Source organism: Taeniopygia guttata, chromosome 24 (assembly GCF_048771995.1).
Source record: "Taeniopygia guttata chromosome 24, bTaeGut7.mat, whole genome shotgun sequence".
Lineage (NCBI taxonomy): Eukaryota > Metazoa > Chordata > Aves > Passeriformes > Estrildidae > Taeniopygia > Taeniopygia guttata.
Window position 1 is genome coordinate 556,572 of NC_133049.1, and position 7,189 is coordinate 563,760.

Here is a 7,189-nt window from a genome sequence, read left to right on the forward strand (position 1 = left end):
GGTGTGTTAATTCTTTTCCAGGGCAGGGCTTTTCTTTTAATGTATAAACTCTAGAGGAGCGGGGGAGCTGCAATTTTTATTTTTGTAATAGAAGACATCAGGGCAGAATCTATCTCAGTGGTTTGGATTTTGGCTGGGGTAGAACAAGTCAAGGGGAGGAACCTGGTGGTGTTTGTGGTTTTTTTCTTTAATATTTAAATATATTTTCATTTTAAAAATAAAAAGTAGAAGTGAATATAAAAATAACTGAAAATAAAAGCAAAAATAAAGAGGTGAAAATTAAAGTAAATAACAAAAAGTGAAAACAAAAATCAAAAGTAAAGCAAAAGTTACTTTATTTTTACTTTTATTTAAAAAAAATATTTTAAGGGTGTTGCATTTTGCTTGAACAAAGATCCCATGTACTTGGTCTAAATCATCTTTAATTGTGAAGCTTCTCGTCTTCCAATTAAAACCCAAAACACAGAACAAGCATTTTCTACCCAAAGAAGAACAGGAATTTCTTTGCCCACAAAACAGCTTTACAGTCATGTTTACACATCCAGTGCTGTTTGTGAGGCTCCAGCTCTGCTGTTAAAGCTGGTCTAAAATAAAAAACTGTGTAGTAGTGGGATTTTGAAGCTTATATTTAAGAAATTGTTTAATATAATTGTAATGGTTTGTCCCTATTCACCCCTGTTCAGTTTTCCTAATAGTCTCTCCCCAAAGTTGTTTTCCATCTGCTTTCCCGCTTTTTCCCATGTCAGTCCTGGAGTATACCTCCCTTATTTCCAGACCCTTCCCTGTCTGTCTTCTAAATCCTGGCCCTGCAGCTTGTCTGTCATTATTTGCTACACCCGCTTATCTGGAAGTTTCCCTGTCAGTTATGATATTTTCCTTCACTCGTCGGTACATTATGTGTGCACTCCCCACTTCCCTACTGGTCTTATGTTTACACATATCCACCCCATACTTGTCCTATGATTTGTTATTAGTGTTAGTGTTCAGGAACACACAAAATCATGGGATATGATCATATGCAGGTTCTTTTATTGAGAGCTCTGGGAATCAGGGGAACAGACCCAAATCTGACTCCAACATGGCTTTCAAGCTGAACGTATTTTATATTCTATCATTATATAACTTACATATTAATTATTAAACTTATATTGTTCTATTGTATACATTGACGTGAGTTTCTTGTGATCTTTCTTAGGCCCCTGACCACAGTTTCTCATGATTATTCTTATGATTAAACAGTAATTATATTTAATTACTAAACAATCATCACATCTAACAATTATATAATTTATCATGTACTAGCTACGCAGGTGCAGTTCTAGAAAGGTACAAGGTCTTCATATACCTAGGGTATTTATTTTTCTTTTCAGGGCCTACTAAGCTTAATTTTCCTTTTAACCCTAAATCCCCATGATTTTACAGCCCTTTTACTATCATTAGGGCCGCCGTTCTTGCCACTTGAGGCCTTTTGCCTTGCCTTTGCTTGGAGCCCTGACACTGTGTCAGCCTGCACCGCTGCCCTGCAGCGCGGGGAAGAATAAAGATTGCTGGATTGCGAGCAAAGGGTCCTTTCCCCTTCCTTCGCCTCGGCCCCTCAGCCCCTCGGCGCCCACGGCCCCCGCGCTTGGGGCTCGCTCGGAGCGAGCGCCGCTCCCTTCTCCTGCCGCCAGGCCAAATGGCCTTCTACAGAAGCTCAGCCAAGGAATCCATGTGCTCAGGTGATAATCAATCAATTGGTTAATTAAACTCTACAGCTCTGCCTCCAAGAGTTAAGCTGGGAACTGCATCTCCAGTTATTTTGCCATTTAAATCCAAATTTTACTTGGAATTTGCTACAGAACATCTGGAAACTTAAACTGTACACAGATATGTACACAGTAACTTAGTTTTCCTTCAGTCAGTAATTAAAACCAGCAACTGAGTATCTTCCATTCTTTATTGGATCCCTAGAAAAGACAAGGATTTTGGCCAACTCCTCTTTTCTGCTCCCATCTTCCAAAGGCTTCCGTAACAAAAATGTTTGATACAACATTAGGTTAAAGCAGAACTACACCACAACACAAAAACTATTCAAAGCTACAAAACTGTCTCTTTTAAACCCCAAACCTCCTCTTTTAAACCTAACTAAAACTCTTTTTAAAGCCAAACAAACTCCTGGCCCTGTGTAGAACATTACACAATCTAAAACAAATACTTTGAATTTCAGTATATATAAATGTGAAATGGATATAGTTTATGAATAAAAAATTTCTCCTTTCTGTGACACTGCCGGGGCCCAAGGTATAGTTAAGATCCAGCCGTCACAGGAGCTGTACCACAGCTTGGCCAGGTAGAATTTTTATTCTGATAAATCCCAGAATTAAGTAGGTTTTGTCCATTGTGACGACAGTCTCCCAGTGAGGAAGAAACAAAGGAGGAAACAAGAGCTGCACCATGTTCATCAGATGCCAGCAGCCCACAGGGGGAAAAAGGAACCACATAAACCCAGCAAGAAAGGACATTTTTTCCACCCTTTCATGGCAGTGGCAGCACTCAGCAGGTGATGGAGCCACTGATGGAGCACTGGTAACACATTGTAGGGAAACACATCAGGTCAGCAGAACAGATGAATCACAAATATTCTGCAAATCAAATAAAAATTACGTTATTTGGTAGATTCAAATAACACATCTCTACTACACTCACACATCAGTATGAGAACTACATTCTTTATTTTCCAGCAGCATAACCCTGAGAAACAAGGGCCAGTTGAACTAAACAGTATTGGAAGGTGAACAAGAGGCAACTGCTGTTCTTTCAGAATTCCAGCATCAGCTCCGGAGAGCAGCTTTTCCAGGTTTTGCTGCACTATTGATGGCTTCAGCTAGGTTTCCAAGTAGTGATGGCAGCTCATGGTTCAAATCCATGGTAACTCATCTTTTAATCCAGGTAACTCATGCCCCCACCACAATATCAGCATATGTGGGTATCTCTAGCCAGCACACACAATCAAACCAGAGGAAAGTATTGGATAATGATAATAAGCATTAGAAAAACCTTTCTTTATCTTTACATACAACTTTAAACTGAGGCAAGAAGGCAGAGAGGAGCCTGGCTGCTGTTGCAGTTTGAGACTCCAAAGAAGAGCTCAGGTTTTCTGAGGTGTCCTGAGGACAAAAGGTTCACCAGATTTAAATAGTTGCACCAAAGGTGTTTCCACGTTGCTTTCTGAAAATCAGTAGGATGTGTAATAACCTTCTCACCAGATTCCACTGTGCTGGAAAGGATGCTCCTAGTGAATTCAAAACACCTCACAGAACCAGCAGAAATGGGGCACAATGAGGCATCCTACCACCAGCCTCAGTACTCACACAATGTATGAAACTCCCCATAGCCTGCAGGGAAAATAAATATTATTAAGGTTAATAAACAGGGCAGTTTTTTTTTTTTGTTGTTTTTTTGTTTGGTTTTTTTTTTTTTGTTGGGTTTTTTTTTTGTGTGTGTGAAACACGTTGGCACACCTGGATTTTTAAATTTTATTTCCCACCACAAAACACAGTCACTGGTATCTATTTTCAAAGCAGTGCTGGGAAAAGAAACACCTCCCAGGAATTCATAGACATGTCAGGACAAAGGTGAGGGATGTGAGCACTATGAGACTTCACAAATGTTACACCCATGGGAAAACTGTATATTTTTCAATAAGGCCACTCTAACTCTTAAGATTCATTATATTTGAGCATCTCATTATACACACACATTTATCAAACTGTTTGCTGGTCTGAAGTTTCACGAAGTACAGTGGAAACACATTAAGAATTACAATGAGTTTATCCCCCCTGTTACACTGTGTAACTCTTGCTGGAACCCAGAGCATCCTTGAAGCAGGACCAGCCTCTTCTCCACCTAACACTTCATGATCACCACCCAGGCACATTCAAGAACCTACAGCCTCCCAAAAACTACTCCAGCCAGAGCTGGAAAACTTCCCCCTACTTGGCAGCCCTTCTCCAGTTCTGCTCCCTTCTCTGGACAATCTCCAGCACCACAATGTCTTCCTTGTAGGGAGGGACCGAAACCCAAGTACACTATTTAAGGTGCAGTCTCACCACAACCTTGGATGAGATCCAGGTTGTGCATTCTCAGAGGAAAATAACCATGTACTGCTGACTGTTGTTTCTTAAATCACTTGAGTTAATAGGCAAGAAACACATTAAGATTAAAAAAAAATTTTAAAAAGTAATGGAAAATTTTAAGTTCTGGAAGAGATGAGTGACCTAGAAAATCCGATTGTCCTCTGAACAGCAATTGTATTAAGTTTGGAGGCTAAGTTTAATAATTAAGCTGAAACAATTAGATTTTAGTGGTGCTTAAAGTGCTAATTTCAACTCTTTTTAAAACCATGAATCTCCAGCAAATCTCTCGGCAATGACAACAAAAGGTTTTGCATACTGAGGGTTTGTAAAGCATCTCAGCTTGTCCAGCAGCACTTTTCCATATGGTCTTAAGCAGTTTCTCTTCCCTCTGGCTGAGGCAAGAGGATACCCAAATTACACCCAGCCATCCTGCAAAGGCTTCTATGTCCAGTTCTTCCAGTGTAAAAGCCTGTTCCTGACATTTACCAGCAGCAGAGTATTTGTGGAAATGGGAAAACTTACCATGACATTCTTCTAACCCTTGCTGTGAGAAAACTTGTGAATTCAATCTGGAAGTGCAAAGGTCCTTATTCCTTCCAAACACTTCAGCAGGTGTGTTCTGGATACCTCAATCAATTCTCCAAATTTAACCGTGCAGCAGGGAATATTTGTCATCAAAACCACAAGTCTTAGTGTTTCTGTGTGCCAATATGCAAGAAAAAAGGTAAAATACAAGTAAGAATTACCTTAAATCCTGACTTGAGCAGCGTAATTTAAAGCTTAACAATGTGTGAAACAACAAAGAGACACAGCATCACTTTCTGGCCAAGGTATTTTTCAGGGAATCAAAGACCACAGGCCATGGACAAAGAAAATCATCCACATCTCTGCATCTCCCTGGGGACTAACAGTGCAGACAGACCAGGAGTTACACAAGGAATTGACTGTTCTGTGAAAAAATAACAGGAGCAGCATCTATCAGGTCTGTGTACGATAAATAACGAGGTCACCTGTAATTGAACTCCTGCAGTCACACATCCTAACCTGCCTTGGAGAGGCAGGGACTGCAATGAAACACGTGTCCACCTCCCACCTATTTCAGGGTCACCTATGTCCACAGCACATGACCATCAACACTTTTGGGTGGACAGTGGGGTCTTTACTGATCACTTGCATCTTGTCTAGTCATGGAATCCCAGAATGGTTTGGGTTGAAAGGGATTTTAAAGACACTCTCATTCTAACCCCTGCCATGGGCTGACTTTCTACTAAATTATTAGTTCACTTCAGGATTCACCGGGAGAGAAGATGTTACAAGAAATATCAGTCCCATACCCAGGCTAGCTGGGAACTGCAACAAACACAGCCACAGCCTCAACAACCTCATGTCTTCTTTCTCTTTATTGACATGAAGAACATTAGTCATGTATCAAATACGGGGCAGCCCTATCTCCTAACATGGTAACAGTTAATTTTGGGTGCCCTGCTCAAAGAAACCTTCTTGGGCTTGGAGCATGATCCCACTGAACCTGTCAAACACACAGCATGATTATTACTATTCGCTCTTACTTACATGTATTCAAAGAAAGAAGGAACATCACCAAAAAAACCCAACATTTGATGCAGCAAAACCCTCAGTAAGAGATTCAGCACTGCAAAGATAACATTTGGGCAGGGAAAAAAACAGGAAAAAAGTAACATCAGTTGATCAAAGGGGAAAGAGATTGTTTATCCCCTTCTTTTCAATCCAAGCTCAGTATATACCAGGGTGTAACCACTGCACTGAGCTTCCCATTAGTGGCAGCCAGTCTATAACAACTTGACAAAATGACCTCACTTCTAGTCCCAGGAGGATTATTAACAATGGGAGCACAACACATCCATGGAACACAATGCAAGTGCTCACTCCAGTACTGGAGATCCACATCAGCCTGACTTAAAGGCAGCCAGGTCCTGGCAAAACCATTGCTCAGGAGGGCAGCCTGCTTCATCCTCTGTGTGTGCTTGTCAAACGTGGCGGCCCAAAATACTGCACTTACTTGGTTTTCTCTGCTCCTTGAGGCTTTATTCTGGACACAAAGCATTGGTCTTCTTCCAGCCCGGCTCCAAAAGGAGAAAATATAAGAATAAAATAAAATTTAAAAAAAAACAAGCCAAACAAAACAAAACAAAACCAAAACACTACAAAAAAAAAAAAAAAAAAAAAAAAAAAAAAAAAAACCAAAACAAAAAAAAACCAAAAAAAAACCCAAAAACAACCAAACAAAAAAACCAAAAAAACCCAAAAAAACCAAAAATAGAAATAAAATGCAAAATAAAAAATTAAATAGGCAGTACTCACTCTTCCAGAGAGCTCCCATCGGGCTGGGAATTGCAACTGGTCTGAGGTAGGAGGAATTTTTCTTTCCTCTCAGCCTGCGCAGCACATCAGGGATTTGTTCAGACTAAACTGGCTCTTGCATTTCTTAGGGAAATATAGTAAAGGTGTTGGAAGACAATAAAATCAATGCTGCTGGTGCTCCCCTGTTCACGCAGCCCAACCCTCAGCCAAGGGCATGGCACAAACATTTTAGATGCTGATAATGAACTTTTGGATGATGATTAGTGATGTTCTTTCACTAATCCTCCTAATGCTATCTTTTAAATTAAGTTTTGTTCTCCATTTCCCCGCAGGAAGGACCTGCCCACATTGTTCTGCTGCGAACAAAAGGAGACTCCAACAGCAAGGCAGACACCCCTAACTGGAAGGTTTTGTTTGGAAGTGACCAGCTCCAAGGAGGGAATAAAGGTGTTGGAGAAAAACTGAAATCACTGCAGGGCTTTCAGAGACTTCTCAAGAACATCCATACACCCCACCCCCAGCCAGCTGAAACCATCATTTTGCTTCAAGGGTTTCTCAGCCAAGCCCCCTGCCCAGAAAACATCCCATCTCTCAGGAACACAAACTCCTGGCTCTCATGCCTAACTCAGCTTCTGATGATAAACAAGCAGGAGAGTAGCTACTCTCCATCCTTTCCATCCACTGGCCACCCATCCTTTCCTGGGCAGATTTATCCACATTAAATCATACACAGT

General features: G+C 40.8%; 1 long non-coding RNA gene across 1 annotated transcript; it reads right to left on the reverse strand.

Moving 5' to 3' along the window:
* Positions 1-405: 405 nt before the first annotated feature.
* LOC121471098 (uncharacterized) lies at positions 406-6,316 on the reverse strand. Its single transcript, XR_005982498.2, has 2 exons — positions 4,638-6,316; positions 406-3,374 (listed from the first exon to the last, which is right to left on the reverse strand). It is a non-coding gene; the product is annotated as an uncharacterized lncRNA (long non-coding RNA).
* Between the last annotated feature and the right edge of the window lie 873 nt (positions 6,317-7,189).